Source organism: Sinohyriopsis cumingii, unplaced genomic scaffold (assembly GCF_028554795.1).
Source record: "Sinohyriopsis cumingii isolate HCF-2022 unplaced genomic scaffold, ASM2855479v2 utg000066l, whole genome shotgun sequence".
NCBI lineage: Eukaryota > Metazoa > Mollusca > Bivalvia > Unionida > Unionidae > Sinohyriopsis > Sinohyriopsis cumingii.
In genome coordinates this window covers 339,898-361,971 of record NW_028315866.1, presented here as the reverse complement: position 1 = coordinate 361,971, position 22,074 = coordinate 339,898, and the positions used below count along the sequence as shown (strand labels likewise).

Sequence of the window (22,074 nt, the reverse complement as noted above, 5' to 3'; positions counted from 1 at the left end):
TATAGTTGAGATTCTTTTTAAAAATTGTAGAGTTGGTGTTCTCAATAGCACTTCTCTTGAACAAATGCTCATGATAGGATATAACAAAGAAACAAAATCAGTAAATAGTTATTTTTTGAACTACATTCTGAGCATTGCTCGATTGTGCATTTACAAAAGAAGAAACATTATGTCTTTATTAGGGAAACAAATAGACATCGAAAGATTGTTCCAATATTTGACTAGAAAATATATATTATATGCGTATCAACATTACAAAGACAAAAATCAGACTTTGATTACGAAGTATTTTGTAAAAGATAATCCTTTAATGAGAATAGAAGAGGATAAAGTGTTTATTACATTGTAGAATCATTGTTTTGTACTATAACATTACACAATAAAATTTTAGAATCATTGTTCTGTAATATAGCTTAACAAAATACTATTGTAGAATCATTGTTTTGTAATATAGCATTACAAAATACTATTGTAGAACCATTATTTTGTAATATAGCATTACAAACTACTATGTACATACTGACTGTATATTTTTAACTTTTATACTGTACAAAGCGTTTTTGAATAAAGAAAGAAAAAAAAAAAAAAGGCGATGCGTTCAGGTCGCAGTCGGGTCTTCCCGGCGTGGGTTCGAATCCCACTTCTGACAAACTGTTCTTTTGTCATAGAGCAGTATCTCTTATGACTCTAAAATAGAAAACATCAATCTTACAGCGTTCATGTATGCTGGCATATAACAGCTGTTTTAGTTAAATATGCTTTTCTGGCCCTTCAAATGTATTAACTTGTTATCCTCTCTCTCTCTCTCTCTCTCTCTCTCTCTCTCTCTCACACACACACACACACACACACACATATAGACACACACACACATACAAATCTCACGGATATCTACAGACGGGAAAGCGATACTACCTGCATGAGTGTTTCACTCACATTCATTCGAGTCCCAAAAAGGTTACCTTTTTATTCTTTATGCTCAAACAGTTATAATAAGCACAAGGTATTATCGAGAGGAGAAGTTTATCTCTTGTATGTTAATGAGAAATTGTCATTTTTATATAAGTACCCGCTGGCGCTATATTCCCGCGATTCACAAACAAGATGCCCATCTATCCACTGCCTGTCTAATTATATACGTCCACCTACCCTTCCCCCCCCCCCACACACACACACCATCTCTCTCTCTCTCTCTCTCTCTCTCTCTCTCTCTCTCTCTCTTTATGGATGTATGCATACATAATATAACATTGTTCAATAACGCTTACCTGTTACATTGGAGGTTTTCACTGTTCCTTCATATTTCAATTGTTCTCTATTACTTAACATTTGCATTTGTCTCTATCATTTAATGTATCCTTTCCACTGTATTTCTAAGAGATAAGGTGCAGAAAACTAATGGATAGATCAGGATGGACAAGCGGTCTAAGATGATGCATTCAAATTACAGTAGAATCCCTCCCTCATCGACTTCTCTGCAAGGAAAACATTAATAACTTTGTAGTTAATGTTATCATTATTAGAGGCACAATATACAAGTACAAAGATAAAAATATAGATGATTGGAGATTATCCTGTGCTGTTACAAAATCTTTGTTGTTACAAAATCTTACTATTTATTCAATTAGTCGATGATTCTAGGCCTCAACGAGTCCTATTCAGTATGCTGACCTATACGCCCTTCAATCTCTCTATGTGCACTCGGATCTTTGCAATGCATATGTCAGGATGGCCGAGCGGTCTAAGGCGCTGCGTTCAGGTCGCAGTCGGGTCTTCCCGGCGTGGGTTCGAATCCCACTTCTGACAAACTGTTCTTTTGTCATAGAGCAGTATCTTTTATGACTCTAAAATAGAGACTTCCGGTTATGACATCAGAAGGAAAACACGTTTGATGATCGCTCCGTGAATTTTCAAGTTTTTTTCCTTTAATAGACATTTTTGCTGTTTTAATTTGTTACAGGTACGTTGATAAGATTTGTTTGATCGCATTCATATATAAGTGAGATATATTTTGAGTGTGTGGATAACTTTATCCACCACACAAAAAATTTTTTTCTGTGACAATGAATACAAAGCCTGGTCGTGCTGCACGTGCAGCACAAGGAGCTGACTCACACTCTAATGACACCAGTGGAATAGCTAACAATAAGAATGGCATGTCGAGTAACATCGATAGACAGACAGGAGCTTCTCGTCGTTTTGGGAAAGAATGTACCGTGGTGATTGATGTAAAGGATGTGAAGAAAATAAAGGCAAGTGATATTGTTAGAAGTGTAGAAGAATTAACCGGAGATATGTCGGTCTATGCAGTTGTGCCCAAAGGTGCAAATTTGTATGAGGTCACACTACCGAGTAAGGAAGTAGCATATAATACCTTGTGTGGAATTGATATTGGAAGTGAACACTTTGATTGTACTCTTTTATATTCAGACACTATTATTGTGTCAATTCTTCATTTACCAGCATACATCACAGATGATGATATAAGTATGAAGCTCGGTGAATACGGAGTAGAACTTCTTTCTCCCATTCAACGCAGATATTATCCTGGAACTAGTGTGGCTGATGGGACTCGTTATGTCAAATGTAAATTTCCACAGCAGGTAAAATCCTTGCCTTACAGTCTGAAATTTCAGACTGTCAATGGTCAACAATACTTTAGAGTATTACACAATAATCAAGTTAAGGTATGTTCTAGATGTCTTGATCCGGGACATGTTATAAAAGACTGCCCTGATTTTGTATGCTACAAGTGTGGGGAGCAAGGCCATGTAGCAAAAAATTGCACAAGGCAAAGATGTGAAAGTTGTGGAAGTTTTCCTCTTATGTGTACATGCAGGATATGCGACAAATGCCACAAAGAGGCGCAAACATGTATGTGTTACAGAGAGGCCATTACAGGCATTCATTCGCAAGTTGATGATGATATGAGGGAAGACATATTGGAGTTACAGAGTGACGAAGATGATAAAGAAGAAATTGAGAATGCAAAAAAAGATAATGAGAGTGGAGAAAGTGGGGAAGAAAAAGAAAGAATTGGAGTTGATATGACCAATGTAGAAATAGAATCTGAGGAAGTAAACAACAATCATACAATTGGAGATGGATCGGGGACAGATTCAGATGATGACAGGAAGATGGCTGCAGACGTTGTTGAAAGATCAAACGAATCACGTACATGTCAAGAAAACGGTACTAATATCGAAAATTTCAAAGTAGTACAAAGGAGAAGGAGAAGGTTTAATCCAGTACCTAATATGAAGATGAATAGCATGCGACGAACACCTATGAAGAAATGATCAAACACTCAACATTTTTTAATACTTTCAATACACTCATCATAATCATGGCTTTAAATATTGTATCTCTAAATGTAAATGGCTTGCGTAATTTGAATAAACTAAAGTCTGTTTTAGAAATATTTAAAGAGAAAAGAGGCCATATTTTATTATTGCAAGAAACCTTTTGGGATGATGAGTTTGTTGAAAGTATTAGAGAAAATGAGATTTGGAATGGTGACATATTTTATAGTAATGCTGACATTAGGAGGACAGGTGTTGCTGTTTTAGTAGTGAGAGAATTGAGAAATCAGGTGACACAAGAAATGATTGAAAAGGGTAGGATTTTACATCTTAAAATAGCTATGGATGATAAAGTGATTGATTTAATCAATATTTATGCTCCAAATGTTGTGAAGGAAAAGTTTAACTTTTTCATGAAGCTAAATACATATTTACATAACAGTACTAGTGATAGCACTATCCTGGCTGGTGATTTTAATACAACTTTAGCAGGTATTGATCGACATAACAAAGCCTTACATATTGATGATGTAGCAATGCGTGAACTTTATAAAATTATTCATGATAGGAATATTACCGATTTATGGAGATCACGAAATCCTAGTACTCGTAGTTTCTCCAGAAAACAAGTTGTACTAGGCGAAATGAAGCAGAGTAGAATAGATTATTTTTTGATTTCCTCAAAATTGCACTCCAATGTGCAAAATATTTATTATGCAGATACATCCTTTAGTGATCATTCTTTTGTATACCTTAAACTAAATACCTGCAAAGTGGAAACAGGGCCCGGATTATGGATATTAAATAACAATGTTCTTTTTGAGGAAAAATATGTACAAAGAGTGAAATCAATTCTTACCGAGGGAAAAACTGACGAAATGTATTTCAGTGAACCACTCATTTGGTGGGATAATGTAAAATACAAAATTAAAAAATTTTCCCAAGTATACTGTACAAGAAGAAATAAGGAAAGATTACAAGAATACTTTACATTGCAAAATAAATTAAAATCATTTTCAGAAAAAGTCGCAAATAAAGAACCATATGACATTAACAAATATGAAGAACTAAAACATCAGCTAAGTGACTATGAAACTGATTTTTGTCGGGGGTGCTATATTGAGATCTAAGGCCAAATGGGCAATTGAAAGCGATAGAAATACTAAATATTTTCTAAATCTTGAGAAATATCGACACAACAAAAATGTAATCAATGAATTGATTGATGATGATGGTGTAATTATTTCAAATACAAGCGGAATCTTAGATGAAATACATCAGTTTTATAGTCATTTATATTCTTCGGTAACTGTTGATGATAATTGTACTGATTCACTTTTAAATTTTGTAAACTGTTCTGTATCTGATGAGGATAAAGATATGTGTGATGCCATAATAACAGTTGATGAAATACATACAGCTATAAAAGGGATGGCTAAAAATAAAAGCCCCGGCCCGGACGGATTGACAGTAGAGTGGTATTGTAAATTTTATGATTGTATATATGATATTCTGTTGCACATCTTTCAGAGTGTTAAGAATGACAATATTATGTCGAGATCAATGAGATTTGGGGTTATATCACTTATTTATAAAAATAAGGGGGATAATAGAAGATTGCAAAATTGGCGTCCTATCAGTTTACTTAATGTAGATTATAAAATTTTGGCAAGGATTTTGTCTACACGTTTAAAAATGGTATTACCCAAAATTATTTCTCAAACTCAGACATGTTGTATAGTTGGGAGAGATATTGCTGATACTATAGTCACTGTAAGAGATATTATAGATATGGTTGAGAGAGACAATCTTGAGGGATATATCTTAAAAATTGATCAAGAAAAAGCGTTTGACAGAGTTTGCCACTCATATTTGATTTCTGTGTTACGAAAGTTCGGTTTTGGTGACAATTTTATTCAGTGGATAAAGATATTTTATAATGAAATTAAAAGTAGTGTTAAATGCAATGGTCATCTAACGAAACCCTTTTTAATTAAAAATTCAGTCAGACAAGGTTGTCCTATATCAGCAATGTTATATGTATTAGCAGCAGAACCCTTAGGACTCGCTATCAAAGCAAATCCCACTATCAAAGGTATTCCACTCCCACTGTCTAGTAATACAAGTAAAGTTTTTCAACATGCAGATGATACAACCTTGACATTAGCGGACACACAATCCATTAATCAATCTTTTAATGTACTTGACTTGTATTGTAAAGGATCTGGTGCAAAGGTGAACAAGGAAAAGACAGAACTTCTGTGTATTGGATCTGGTAAACTTACTGATGATTATTGCAAACAATTACAAATTCAAATGTGTGATCAAGTCATCTTAATTTTGGGAGCTTATGTGGGAAAATGTGCAAAGTTATGTGAGCAACTGAACTGGAATGATAGATTGTCTAAAATTAAAAACTTATTGCAACTGTGGTCACAGAGATATTTGACAATACAAGGAAAAGTAACAGTTGTTAATAACTTATTAGTTTCTAGAGTATTGTACATAGTGTCAGTTCAGCCTCTTCCTGATATGATTGCTGATGAATTGAAGCAATTATTTCTCAGATTTATCTGGTCAGGAAAGTCCCATTTGGTTCACTATTATACAATAATTGGTGATAAGCGAAATGGCGGACTACAGTTAACTGATATAAAGATGAAAATGTATGCATTCAGACTAAAATTTTTAAAAAGATACTTTGATGTGAATTGCCATGCTATGTGGAAAAATACCTTTGATCACTTTTTATCTACTGTCCTGAACATGAGGTTGACCAAAGAGTTGTTTCTCATGTCTTTAAATAAGCAACAATTGAATACCCTACCTATATTTTACAGAGAAATGTTTCATGCATGGGAAAAACTTAGAAATAATATCGATACAAATATTGATGTGAGGAATGTTTTTGAACAACCTCTCTTTTTAAATCCTAATATTACATGTGCTGGTAAAACGTTGTTTTTCGCAGAATTTATAGAAGCAGGAATTGTTCGTGTTCAGGATATTACATATGAATTTGTACCTGGAATACTACCTTATAGAGCTATTCCAGAAATGATATACAAATCAAATTCTGAGATCAAAACAGATAAGATAAAAAAAGACTATAATTGCATAATAGAAAGTATACCATTAGGCTGGAGAAATATTGTTGCAACAGAGTCAAAACCCACTGTAACCAATGGGAGAAATAATATGTTTCTCAGAGTTGATACAAAATTATATGACCTCTGTTTATGTACAACACAACTATTTTACAAGCTTTTATGTACGTTGATTTTTCAAGAACCAGCTTCTGTTTCCTTTTGGAGTAAGATATTTAGTTTGGAAAAGCATAAATACTGGAAATTGATACACCTACCTTTCAAGACCCCAGATTGTATAGATTTGGATTATAGAATAATGCACAATCGAATATTTACAAAAGAGAGACTAAAATACTATGGCAAAATTGATAATGACTCATGTCCAGTGTGCCAGTTGGAAACAGAGGATTTATTTCACATGTTTTTGAAATGTCCTGAATTAAGCTCTTTTAAGAATTATATTGTATATATAGTTGAGATTCTTTTTAAAAATTGTAGAGTTGGTGTTCTCAATAGCACTTCTCTTGAACAAATGCTCATGATAGGATATAACAAAGAAACAAAATCAGTAAATAGTTATTTTTTGAACTACATTCTGAGCATTGCTCGATTGTGCATTTACAAAAGAAGAAACATTATGTCTTTATTAGGGAAACAAATAGACATCGAAAGATTGTTCCAATATTTGACTAGAAAATATATATTATATGCGTATCAACATTACAAAGACAAAAATCAGACTTTGATTACGAAGTATTTTGTAAAAGATAATCCTTTAATGAGAATAGAAGAGGATAAAGTGTTTATTACATTGTAGAATCATTGTTTTGTACTATAACATTACACAATAAAATTTTAGAATCATTGTTCTGTAATATAGCTTAACAAAATACTATTGTAGAATCATTGTTTTGTAATATAGCATTACAAAATACTATTGTAGAACCATTATTTTGTAATATAGCATTACAAACTACTATGTACATACTGACTGTATATTTTTAACTTTTATACTGTACAAAGCGTTTTTGAATAAAGAAAGAAAAAAAAAAAAAAGGCGATGCGTTCAGGTCGCAGTCGGGTCTTCCCGGCGTGGGTTCGAATCCCACTTCTGACAAACTGTTCTTTTGTCATAGAGCAGTATCTCTTATGACTCTAAAATAGAAAACATCAATCTTACAGCGTTCATGTATGCTGGCATATAACAGCTGTTTTAGTTAAATATGCTTTTCTGGCCCTTCAAATGTATTAACTTGTTATTATCTCTCTCTCTCTCTCTCTCTCTCTCTCTCTCTCTCTCTCTCTCTAACACACACACACACACACACATATAGACACACACACACATACAAATCTCACGGATATCTACAGACGGGAAAGCGATACTACCTGCATGAGTGTTTCACTCACATTCATTCGAGTCCCAAAAAGGTTACCTTTTTATTCTTTATGCTCAAACAGTTATAATAAGCACAAGGTATTATCGAGAGGAGAAGTTTATCTCTTGTATGTTAATGAGAAATTGTCATTTTTATATAAGTACCCGCTGGCGCTATATTCCCGCGATTCACAAACAAGATGCCCATCTATCCACTGCCTGTCTAATTATATACGTCCACCTACCCTTCCCCCCCCCCCCACACACACACACACACCATCTCTCTCTCTCTCTCTCTCTCTCTCTCTCTCTCTCTCTCTCTCTCTCTCTTTATGGATGTATGCATACATAATATAACATTGTTCAATAACGCTTACCTGTTACATTGGAGGTTTTCACTGTTCCTTCATATTTCAATTGTTCTCTATTACTTAACATTTGCATTTGTCTCTATCATTTAATGTATCCTTTCCACTGTATTTCTAAGAGATAAGGTGCAGAAAACTAATGGATAGATCAGGATGGACAAGCGGTCTAAGATGATGCATTCAAATTACAGTAGAATCCCTCCCTCATCGACTTCTCTGCAAGGAAAACATTAATAACTTTGTAGTTAATGTTATCATTATTAGAGGCACAATATACAAGTACAAAGATAAAAATATAGATGATTGGAGATTATCCTGTGCTGTTACAAAATCTTTGTTGTTACAAAATCTTACTATTTATTCAATTAGTCGATGATTCTAGGCCTCAACGAGTCCTATTCAGTATGCTGACCTATACGCCCTTCAATCTCTCTATGTGCACTCGGATCTTTGCAATGCATATGTCAGGATGGCCGAGCGGTCTAAGGCGCTGCGTTCAGGTCGCAGTCGGGTCTTCCCGGCGTGGGTTCGAATCCCACTTCTGACAAACTGTTCTTTTGTCATAGAGCAGTATCTTTTATGACTCTAAAATAGAGACTTCCGGTTATGACATCAGAAGGAAAACACGTTTGATGATCGCTCCGTGAATTTTCAAGTTTTTTTCCTTTAATAGACATTTTTGCTGTTTTAATTTGTTACAGGTACGTTGATAAGATTTGTTTGATCGCATTCATATATAAGTGAGATATATTTTGAGTGTGTGGATAACTTTATCCACCACACAAAAAATTTTTTTCTGTGACAATGAATACAAAACCTGGTCGTGCTGCACGTGCAGCACAAGGAGCTGACTCACACTCTAATGACACCAGTGGAATAGCTAACAATAAGAATGGCATGTCGAGTAACATCGATAGACAGACAGGAGCTTCTCGTCGTTTTGGGAAAGAATGTACCGTGGTGATTGATGTAAAGGATGTGAAGAAAATAAAGGCAAGTGATATTGTTAGAAGTGTAGAAGAATTAACCGGAGATATGTCGGTCTATGCAGTTGTGCCCAAAGGTGCAAATTTGTATGAGGTCACACTACCGAGTAAGGAAGTAGCATATAATACCTTGTGTGGAATTGATATTGGAAGTGAACACTTTGATTGTACTCTTTTATATTCAGACACTATTATTGTGTCAATTCTTCATTTACCAGCATACATCACAGATGATGATATAAGTATGAAGCTCGGTGAATACGGAGTAGAACTTCTTTCTCCCATTCAACGCAGATATTATCCTGGAACTAGTGTGGCTGATGGGACTCGTTATGTCAAATGTAAATTTCCACAGCAGGTAAAATCCTTGCCTTACAGTCTGAAATTTCAGACTGTCAATGGTCAACAATACTTTAGAGTATTACACAATAATCAAGTTAAGGTATGTTCTAGATGTCTTGATCCGGGACATGTTATAAAAGACTGCCCTGATTTTGTATGCTACAAGTGTGGGGAGCAAGGCCATGTAGCAAAAAATTGCACAAGGCAAAGATGTGAAAGTTGTGGAAGTTTTCCTCTTATGTGTACATGCAGGATATGCGACAAATGCCACAAAGAGGCGCAAACATGTATGTGTTACAGAGAGGCCATTACAGGCATTCATTCGCAAGTTGATGATGATATGAGGGAAGACATATTGGAGTTACAGAGTGACGAAGATGATAAAGAAGAAATTGAGAATGCAAAAAAAGATAATGAGAGTGGAGAAAGTGGGGAAGAAAAAGAAAGAATTGGAGTTGATATGACCAATGTAGAAATAGAATCTGAGGAAGTAAACAACAATCATACAATTGGAGATGGATCGGGGACAGATTCAGATGATGACAGGAAGATGGCTGCAGACGTTGTTGAAAGATCAAACGAATCACGTACATGTCAAGAAAACGGTACTAATATCGAAAATTTCAAAGTAGTACAAAGGAGAAGGAGAAGGTTTAATCCAGTACCTAATATGAAGATGAATAGCATGCGACGAACACCTATGAAGAAATGATCAAACACTCAACATTTTTTAATACTTTCAATACACTCATCATAATCATGGCTTTAAATATTGTATCTCTAAATGTAAATGGCTTGCGTAATTTGAATAAACTAAAGTCTGTTTTAGAAATATTTAAAGAGAAAAGAGGCCATATTTTATTATTGCAAGAAACCTTTTGGGATGATGAGTTTGTTGAAAGTATTAGAGAAAATGAGATTTGGAATGGTGACATATTTTATAGTAATGCTGACATTAGGAGGGCAGGTGTTGCTGTTTTAGTAGTGAGAGAATTGAGAAATCAGGTGACACAAGAAATGATTGAAAAGGGTAGGATTTTACATCTTAAAATAGCTATGGATGATAAAGTGATTGATTTAATCAATATTTATGCTCCAAATGTTGTGAAGGAAAAGTTTAACTTTTTCATGAAGCTAAATACATATTTACATAACAGTACTAGTGATAGCACTATCCTGGCTGGTGATTTTAATACAACTTTAGCAGGTATTGATCGACATAACAAAGCCTTACATATTGATGATGTAGCAATGCGTGAACTTTATAAAATTATTCATGATAGGAATATTACCGATTTATGGAGATCACGAAATCCTAGTACTCGTAGTTTCTCCAGAAAACAAGTTGTACTAGGCGAAATGAAGCAGAGTAGAATAGATTATTTTTTGATTTCCTCAAAATTGCACTCCAATGTGCAAAATATTTATTATGCAGATACATCCTTTAGTGATCATTCTTTTGTATACCTTAAACTAAATACCTGCAAAGTGGAAACAGGGCCCGGATTATGGATATTAAATAACAATGTTCTTTTTGAGGAAAAATATGTACAAAGAGTGAAATCAATTCTTACCGAGGGAAAAACTGACGAAATGTATTTCAGTGAACCACTCATTTGGTGGGATAATGTAAAATACAAAATTAAAAAATTTTCCCAAGTATACTGTACAAGAAGAAATAAGGAAATATTACAAGAATACTTTACATTGCAAAATAAATTAAAATCATTTTCAGAAAAAGTCGCAAATAAAGAACCATATGACATTAACAAATATGAAGAACTAAAACATCAGCTAAGTGACTATGAAACTGATTTTTGTCGGGGGTGCTATATTGAGATCTAAGGCCAAATGGGCAATTGAAAGCGATAGAAATACTAAATATTTTCTAAATCTTGAGAAATATCGACACAACAAAAATGTAATCAATGAATTGATTGATGATGATGGTGTAATTATTTCAAATACAAGCGGAATCTTAGATGAAATACATCAGTTTTATAGTCATTTATATTCTTCGGTAACTGTTGATGATAATTGTACTGATTCACTTTTAAATTTTGTAAACTGTTCTGTATCTGATGAGGATAAAGATATGTGTGATGCCATAATAACAGTTGATGAAATACATACAGCTATAAAAGGGATGGCTAAAAATAAAAGCCCCGGCCCGGACGGATTGACAGTAGAGTGGTATTGTAAATTTTATGATTGTATATATGATATTCTGTTGCACATCTTTCAGAGTGTTAAGAATGACAATATTATGTCGAGATCAATGAGATTTGGGGTTATATCACTTATTTATAAAAATAAGGGGGATAATAGAAGATTGCAAAATTGGCGTCCTATCAGTTTACTTAATGTAGATTATAAAATTTTGGCAAGGATTTTGTCTACACGTTTAAAAATGGTATTACCCAAAATTATTTCTCAAACTCAGACATGTTGTATAGTTGGGAGAGATATTGCTGATACTATAGTCACTGTAAGAGATATTATAGATATGGTTGAGAGAGACAATCTTGAGGGATATATCTTAAAAATTGATCAAGAAAAAGCGTTTGACAGAGTTTGCCACTCATATTTGATTTCTGTGTTACGAAAGTTCGGTTTTGGTGACAATTTTATTCAGTGGATAAAGATATTTTATAATGAAATTAAAAGTAGTGTTAAATGCAATGGTCATCTAACGAAACCCTTTTTAATTAAAAATTCAGTCAGACAAGGTTGTCCTATATCAGCAATGTTATATGTATTAGCAGCAGAACCCTTAGGACTCGCTATCAAAGCAAATCCCACTATCAAAGGTATTCCACTCCCACTGTCTAGTAATACAAGTAAAGTTTTTCAACATGCAGATGATACAACCTTGACATTAGCGGACACACAATCCATTAATCAATCTTTTAATGTACTTGACTTGTATTGTAAAGGATCTGGTGCAAAGGTGAACAAGGAAAAGACAGAACTTCTGTGTATTGGATCTGGTAAACTTACTGATGATTATTGCAAACAATTACAAATTCAAATGTGTGATCAAGTCATCTTAATTTTGGGAGCTTATGTGGGAAAATGTGCAAAGTTATGTGAGCAACTGAACTGGAATGATAGATTGTCTAAAATTAAAAACTTATTGCAACTGTGGTCACAGAGATATTTGACAATACAAGGAAAAGTAACAGTTGTTAATAACTTATTAGTTTCTAGAGTATTGTACATAGTGTCAGTTCAGCCTCTTCCTGATATGATTGCTGATGAATTGAAGCAATTATTTCTCAGATTTATCTGGTCAGGAAAGTCCCATTTGGTTCACTATTATACAATAATTGGTGATAAGCGAAATGGCGGACTACAGTTAACTGATATAAAGATGAAAATGTATGCATTCAGACTAAAATTTTTAAAAAGATACTTTGATGTGAATTGCCATGCTATGTGGAAAAATACCTTTGATCACTTTTTATCTACTGTCCTGAACATGAGGTTGACCAAAGAGTTGTTTCTCATGTCTTTAAATAAGCAACAATTGAATACCCTACCTATATTTCACAGAGAAATGTTTCATGCATGGGAAAAACTTAGAAATAATATCGATACAAATATTGATGTGAGGAATGTTTTTGAACAACCTCTCTTTTTAAATCCTAATATTACATGTGCTGGTAAAACGTTGTTTTTCGCAGAATTTATAGAAGCAGGAATTGTTCGTGTTCAGGATATTACATATGAATTTGTACCTGGAATACTACCTTATAGAGCTATTCAAGAAATGATATACAAATCAAATTCTGAGATCAAAACAGATAAGATAAAAAAGACTATAATTGCATAATAGAAAGTATACCATTAGGCTGGAGAAATATTGTTGCAACAGAGTCAAAACCCACTGTAACCAATGGGAGAAATAATATGTTTCTCAGAGTTGATACAAAATTATATGACCTCTGTTTATGTACAACACAACTATTTTACAAGCTTTTATGTACGTTGATTTTTCAAGAACCAGCTTCTGTTTCCTTTTGGAGTAAGATATTTAGTTTGGAAAAGCATAAATACTGGAAATTGATACACCTACCTTTCAAGACCCCAGATTGTATAGATTTGGATTATAGAATAATGTACAATCGAATATTTACAAAAGAGAGACTAAAATACTATGGCAAAATTGATAATGACTCATGTCCAGTGTGCCAGTTGGAAACAGAGGATTTATTTCACATGTTTTTGAAATGTCCTGAATTAAGCTCTTTTAAGAATTATATTGTATATATAGTTGAGATTCTTTTTAAAAATTGTAGAGTTGGTGTTCTCAATAGCACTTCTCTTGAACAAATGCTCATGATAGGATATAACAAAGAAACAAAATCAGTAAATAGTTATTTTTTGAACTACATTCTGAGCATTGCTCGATTGTGCATTTACAAAAGAAGAAACATTATGTCTTTATTAGGGAAACAAATAGACATCGAAAGATTGTTCCAATATTTGACTAGAAAATATATATTATATGCGTATCAACATTACAAAGACAAAAATCAGACTTTGATTACGAAGTATTTTGTAAAAGATAATCCTTTAATGAGAATAGAAGAGGATAAAGTGTTTATTACATTGTAGAATCATTGTTTTGTACTATAACATTACACAATAAAATTTTAGAATCATTGTTCTGTAATATAGCTTAACAAAATACTATTGTAGAATCATTGTTTTGTAATATAGCATTACAAAATACTATTGTAGAACCATTATTTTGTAATATAGCATTACAAACTACTATGTACATACTGACTGTATATTTTTAACTTTTATACTGTACAAAGCGTTTTTGAATAAAGAAAGAAAAAAAAAAAAAAGGCGATGCGTTCAGGTCGCAGTCGGGTCTTCCCGGCGTGGGTTCGAATCCCACTTCTGACAAACTGTTCTTTTGTCATAGAGCAGTATCTCTTATGACTCTAAAATAGAAAACATCAATCTTACAGCGTTCATGTATGCTGGCATATAACAGCTGTTTTAGTTAAATATGCTTTTCTGGCCCTTCAAATGTATTAACTTGTTATCCTCTCTCTCTCTCTCTCTCTCTCTCTCTCTCTCTCACACACACACACACACACACATACAAATCTCACGGATATCTACAGACGGGAAAGCGATACTACCTGCATGAGTGTTTCACTCACATTCATTCGAGTCCCAAAAAGGTTACCTTTTTATTCTTTATGCTCAAACAGTTATAATAAGCACAAGGTATTATCGAGAGGAGAAGTTTATCTCTTGTATGTTAATGAGAAATTGTCATTTTTATATAAGTACCCGCTGGCGCTATATTCCCGCGATTCACAAACAAGATGCCCATCTATCCACTGCCTGTCTAATTATATACGTCCACCTACCCTTCCCCCCCCACACACACACACACCATCTCTCTCTCTCTCTCTCTCTCTCTCTCTCTCTCTTTATGGATGTATGCATACATAATATAACATTGTTCAATAACGCTTACCTGTTACATTGGAGGTTTTCACTGTTCCTTCATATTTCAATTGTTCTCTATTACTTAACATTTGCATTTGTCTCTATCATTTAATGTATCCTTTCCACTGTATTTCTAAGAGATAAGGTGCAGAAAACTAATGGATAGATCAGGATGGACAAGCGGTCTAAGATGATGCATTCAAATTACAGTAGAATCCCTCCCTCATCGACTTCTCTGCAAGGAAAACATTAATAACTTTGTAGTTAATGTTATCATTATTAGAGGCACAATATACAAGTACAAAGATAAAAATATAGATGATTGGAGATTATCCTGTGCTGTTACAAAATCTTTGTTGTTACAAAATCATACTATTTATTCAATTAGTCGATGATTCTAGGCCTCAACGAGTCCTATTCAGTATGCTGACCTATACGCCCTTCAATCTCTCTATGTGCACTCGGATCTTTGCAATGCATATGTCAGGATGGCCGAGCGGTCTAAGGCGCTGCGTTCAGGTCGCAGTCGGGTCTTCCCGGCGTGGGTTCGAATCCCACTTCTGACAAACTGTTCTTTTGTCATAGAGCAGTATCTTTTATGACTCTAAAATAGAGACTTCCGGTTATGACATCAGAAGGAAAACACGTTTGATGATCGCTCCGTGAATTTTCAAGTTTTTTTCCTTTAATAGACATTTTTGCTGTTTTAATTTGTTACAGGTACGTTGATAAGATTTGTTTGATCGCATTCATATATAAGTGAGATATATTTTGAGTGTGTGGATAACTTTATCCACCACACAAAAAATTTTTTTCTGTGACAATGAATACAAAACCTGGTCGTGCTGCACGTGCAGCACAAGGAGCTGACTCACACTCTAATGACACCAGTGGAATAGCTAACAATAAGAATGGCATGTCGAGTAACATCGATAGACAGACAGGAGCTTCTCGTCGTTTTGGGAAAGAATGTACCGTGGTGATTGATGTAAAGGATGTGAAGAAAATAAAGGCAAGTGATATTGTTAGAAGTGTAGAAGAATTAACCGGAGATATGTCGGTCTATGCAGTTGTGCCCAAAGGTGCAAATTTGTATGAGGTCACACTACCGAGTAAGGAAGTAGCATATAATACCTTGTGTGGAATTGATATTGGAAGTGAACACTTTGATTGTACTCTTTTATATTCAGACACTATTATTGTGTCAATTCTTCATTTACCAGCATACATCACAGATGATGATATAAGTATGAAGCTCGGTGAATACGGAGTAGAACTTCTTTCTCCCATTCAACGCAGATATTATCCTGGAACTAGTGTGGCTGATGGGACTCGTTATGTCAAATGTAAATTTCCACAGCAGGTAAAATCCTTGCCTTACAGTCTGAAATTTCAGACTGTCAATGGTCAACAATACTTTAGAGTATTACACAATAATCAAGTTAAGGTATGTTCTAGATGTCTTGATCCGGGACATGTTATAAAAGACTGCCCTGATTTTGTATGCTACAAGTGTGGGGAGCAAGGCCATGTAGCAAAAAATTGCACAAGGCAAAGATGTGAAAGTTGTGGAAGTTTTCCTCTTATGTGTACATGCAGGATATGCGACAAATGCCACAAAGAGGCGCAAACATGTATGTGTTACAGAGAGGCCATTACAGGCATTCATTCGCAAGTTGATGATGATATGAGGGAAGACATATTGGAGTTACAGAGTGACGAAGATGATAAAGAAGAAATTGAGAATGCAAAAAAAGATAATGAGAGTGGAGAAAGTGGGGAAGAAAAAGAAAGAATTGGAGTTGATATGACCAATGTAGAAATAGAATCTGAGGAAGTAAACAACAATCATACAATTGGAGATGGATCGGGGACAGATTCAGATGATGACAGGAAGATGGCTGCAGACGTTGTTGAAAGATCAAACGAATCACGTACATGTCAAGAAAACGGTACTAATATCGAAAATTTCAAAGTAGTACAAAGGAGAAGGAGAAGGTTTAATCCAGTACCTAATATGAAGATGAATAGCATGCGACGAACACCTATGAAGAAATGATCAAACACTCAACATTTTTTAATACTTTCAATACACTCATCATAATCATGGCTTTAAATATTGTATCTCTAAATGTAAATGGCTTGCGTAATTTGAATAAACTAAAGTCTGTTTTAGAAATATTTAAAGAGAAAAGAGGCCATATTTTATTATTGCAAGAAACCTTTTGGGATGATGAGTTTGTTGAAAGTATTAGAGAAAATGAGATTTGGAATGGTGACATATTTTATAGTAATGCTGACATTAGGAGGACAGGTGTTGCTGTTTTAGTAGTGAGAGAATTGAGAAATCAGGTGACACAAGAAATGATTGAAAAGGGTAGGATTTTACATCTTAAAATAGCTATGGATGATAAAGTGATTGATTTAATCAATATTTATGCTCCAAATGTTGTGAAGGAAAAGTTTAACTTTTTCATGAAGCTAAATACATATTTGCATAACAGTACTAGTGATAGCACTATCCTGGCTGGTGATTTTAATACAACTTTAGCAGGTATTGATCGACATAACAAAGCCTTACATATTGATGATGTAGCAATGCGTGAACTTTATAAAATTATTCATGATAGGAATATTACCGATTTATGGAGATCACGAAATCCTAGTACTCGTAGTTTCTCCAGAAAACAAGTTGTACTAGGCGAAATGAAGCAGAGTAGAATAGATTATTTTTTGATTTCCTCAAAATTGCACTCCAATGTGCAAAATATTTATTATGCAGATACATCCTTTAGTGATCATTCTTTTGTATACCTTAAACTAAATACCTGCAAAGTGGAAACAGGGCCCGGATTATGGATATTAAATAACAATGTTCTTTTTGAGGAAAAATATGTACAAAGAGTGAAATCAATTCTTACCGAGGGAAAAACTGACGAAATGTATTTCAGTGAACCACTCATTTGGTGGGATAATGTAAAATACAAAATTAAAAAATTTTCCCAAGTATACTGTACAAGAAGAAATAAGGAAAGATTACAAGAATACTTTACATTGCAAAATAAATTAAAATCATTTTCAGAAAAAGTCGCAAATAAAGAACCATATGACATTAACAAATATGAAGAACTAAAACATCAGCTAAGTGACTATGAAACTGATTTTTGTCGGGGGTGCTATATTGAGATCTAAGGCCAAATGGGCAATTGAAAGCGATAGAAATACTAAATATTTTCTAAATCTTGAGAAATATCGACACAACAAAAATGTAATCAATGAATTGATTGATGATGATGGTGTAATTATTTCAAATACAAGCGGAATCTTAGATGAAATACATCAGTTTTATAGTCATTTATATTCTTCGGTAACTGTTGATGATAATTGTACTGATTCACTTTTAAATTTTGTAAACTGTTCTGTATCTGATGAGGATAAAGATATGTGTGATGCCATAATAACAGTTGATGAAATACATACAGCTATAAAAGGGATGGCTAAAAATAAAAGCCCCGGCCCGGACGGATTGACAGTAGAGTGGTATTGTAAATTTTATGATTGTATATATGATATTCTGTTGCACATCTTTCAGAGTGTTAAGAATGACAATATTATGTCGAGATCAATGAGATTTGGGGTTATATCACTTATTTATAAAAATAAGGGGGATAATAGAAGATTGCAAAATTGGCGTCCTATCAGTTTACTTAATGTAGATTATAAAATTTTGGCAAGGATTTTGTCTACACGTTTAAAAATGGTATTACCCAAAATTATTTCTCAAACTCAGACATGTTGTATAGTTGGGAGAGATATTGCTGATACTATAGTCACTGTAAGAGATATTATAGATATGGTTGAGAGAGACAATCTTGAGGGATATATCTTAAAAATTGATCAAGAAAAAGCGTTTGACAGAGTTTGCCACTCATATTTGATTTCTGTGTTACGAAAGTTCGGTTTTGGTGACAATTTTATTCAGTGGATAAAGATATTTTATAATGAAATTAAAAGTAGTGTTAAATGCAATGGTCATCTAACGAAACCCTTTTTAATTAAAAATTCAGTCAGACAAGGTTGTCCTATATCAGCAATGTTATATGTATTAGCAGCAGAACCCTTAGGACTCGCTATCAAAGCAAATCCCACTATCAAAGGTATTCCACTCCCACTGTCTAGTAATACAAGTAAAGTTTTTCAACATGCAGATGATACAACCTTGACATTAGCGGACACACAATCCATTAATCAATCTTTTAATGTACTTGACTTGTATTGTAAAGGATCTGGTGCAAAGGTGAACAAGGAAAAGACAGAACTTCTGTGTATTGGATCTGGTAAACTTACTGATGATTATTGCAAACAATTACAAATTCAAATGTGTGATCAAGTCATCTTAATTTTGGGAGCTTATGTGGGAAAATGTGCAAAGTTATGTGAGCAACTGAACTGGAATGATAGATTGTCTAAAATTAAAAACTTATTGCAACTGTGGTCACAGAGATATTTGACAATACAAGGAAAAGTAACAGTTGTTAATAACTTATTAGTTTCTAGAGTATTGTACATAGTGTCAGTTCAGCCTCTTCCTGATATGATTGCTGATGAATTGAAGCAATTATTTCTCAGATTTATCTGGTCAGGAAAGTCCCATTTGGTTCACTATTATACAATAATTGGTGATAAGCGAAATGGCGGACTACAGTTAACTGATATAAAGATGAAAATGTATGCATTCAGACTAAAATTTTTAAAAAGATACTTTGATGTGAATTGCCATGCTATGTGGAAAAATACCTTTGATCACTTTTTATCTACTGTCCTGAACATGAGGTTGACCAAAGAGTTGTTTCTCATGTCTTTAAATAAGCAACAATTGAATACCCTACCTATATTTTACAGAGAAATGTTTCATGCATGGGAAAAACTTAGAAATAATATCGATACAAATATTGATGTGAGGAATGTTTTTGAACAACCTCTCTTTTTAAATCCTAATATTACATGTGCTGGTAAAACGTTGTTTTTCGCAGAATTTATAGAAGCAGGAATTGTTCGTGTTCAGGATATTACATATGAATTTGTACCTGGAATACTACCTTATAGAGCTATTCCAGAAATGATATACAAATCAAATTCTGAGATCAAAACAGATAAGATAAAAAAAGACTATAATTGCATAATAGAAAGTATACCATTAGGCTGGAGAAATATTGTTGCAACAGAGTCAAAACCCACTGTAACCAATGGGAGAAATAATATGTTTCTCAGAGTTGATACAAAATTATATGACCTCTGTTTATGTACAACACAACTATTTTACAAGCTTTTATGTACGTTGATTTTTCAAGAACCAGCTTCTGTTTCCTTTTGGAGTAAGATATTTAGTTTGGAAAAGCATAAATACTGGAAATTGATACACCTACCTTTCAAGACCCCAGATTGTATAGATTTGGATTATAGAATAATGCACAATCGAATATTTACAAAAGAGAGACTAAAATACTATGGCAAAATTGATAATGACTCATGTCCAGTGTGCCAGTTGGAAACAGAGGATTTATTTCACATGTTTTTGAAATGTCCTGAATTAAGCTCTTTTAAGAATTATATTGTATATATAGTTGAGATTCTTTTTAAAAATTGTAGAGTTGGTGTTCTCAATAGCACTTCTCTTGAACAAATGCTCATGATAGGATATAACAAAGAAACAAAATCAGTAAATAGTTATTTTTTGAACTACATTCTGAGCATTGCTCGATTGTGCATTTACAAAAGAAGAAACATTATGTCTTTATTAGGGAAACAAATAGACATCGAAAGATTGTTCCAATATTTGACTAGAAAATATATATTATATGCGTATCAACATTACAAAGACAAAAATCAGACTTTGATTACGAAGTATTTTGTAAAAGATAATCCTTTAATGAGAATAGAAGAGGATAAAGTGTTTATTACATTGTAGAATCATTGTTTTGTACTATAACATTACACAATAAAATTTTAGAATCATTGTTCTGTAATATAGCTTAACAAAATACTATTGTAGAATCATTGTTTTGTAATATAGCATTACAAAATACTATTGTAGAACCATTATTTTGTAATATAGCATTACAAACTACTATGTACATACTGACTGTATATTTTTAACTTTTATACTGTACAAAGCGTTTTTGAATAAAGAAAGAAAAAAAAAAAAAAGGCGATGCGTTCAGGTCGCAGTCGGGTCTTCCCGGCGTGGGTTCGAATCCCACTTCTGACAAACTGTTCTTTTGTCATAGAGCAGTATCTCTTATGACTCTAAAATAGAAAACATCAATCTTACAGCGTTCATGTATGCTGGCATATAACAGCTGTTTTAGTTAAATATGCTTTTCTGGCCCTTCAAATGTATTAACTTGTTATCCTCTCTCTCTCTCTCTCTCTCTCTCTCTCTCTCTCTCACACACACACACACACACACACACATATAGACACACACACACATACAAATCTCACGGATATCTACAGACGGGAAAGCGATACTACCTGCATGAGTGTTTCACTCACATTCATTCGAGTCCCAAAAAGGTTACCTTTTTATTCTTTATGCTCAAACAGTTATAATAAGCACAAGGTATTATCGAGAGGAGAAGTTTATCTCTTGTATGTTAATGAGAAATTGTCATTTTTATATAAGTACCCGCTGGCGCTATATTCCCGCGATTCACAAACAAGATGCCCATCTATCCACTGCCTGTCTAATTATATACGTCCACCTACCCTTCCCCCCCCCCACACACACACACCATCTCTCTCTCTCTCTCTCTCTCTCTCTCTCTCTCTCTCTCTCTCTCTCTTTATGGATGTATGCATACATAATATAACATTGTTCAATAACGCTTACCTGTTACATTGGAGGTTTTCACTGTTCCTTCATATTTCAATTGTTCTCTATTACTTAACATTTGCATTTGTCTCTATCATTTAATGTATCCTTTCCACTGTATTTCTAAGAGATAAGGTGCAGAAAACTAATGGATAGATCAGGATGGACAAGCGGTCTAAGATGATGCATTCAAATTACAGTAGAATCCCTCCCTCATCGACTTCTCTGCAAGGAAAACATTAATAACTTTGTAGTTA

At 33.8% G+C, this 22,074-nt stretch overlaps 3 non-coding genes across 3 annotated transcripts; all 3 read left to right on the top strand.

The window, feature by feature from the left end:
• Positions 1-1,722: 1,722 nt before the first annotated feature.
• On the top strand, positions 1,723-1,806 carry Trnal-cag (transfer RNA leucine (anticodon CAG)). The gene has a single exon. It is a non-coding gene; the product is annotated as a tRNA-Leu (tRNA).
• Positions 1,807-8,600: 6,794 nt separating this feature from the next.
• Trnal-cag (transfer RNA leucine (anticodon CAG)) lies at positions 8,601-8,684 on the top strand. The gene has a single exon. It is a non-coding gene; the product is annotated as a tRNA-Leu (tRNA).
• A 6,741-nt stretch (positions 8,685-15,425) lies between these two features.
• On the top strand, positions 15,426-15,509 carry Trnal-cag (transfer RNA leucine (anticodon CAG)). Its single transcript has one exon. It is a non-coding gene; the product is annotated as a tRNA-Leu (tRNA).
• Positions 15,510-22,074: the final 6,565 nt, after the last annotated feature.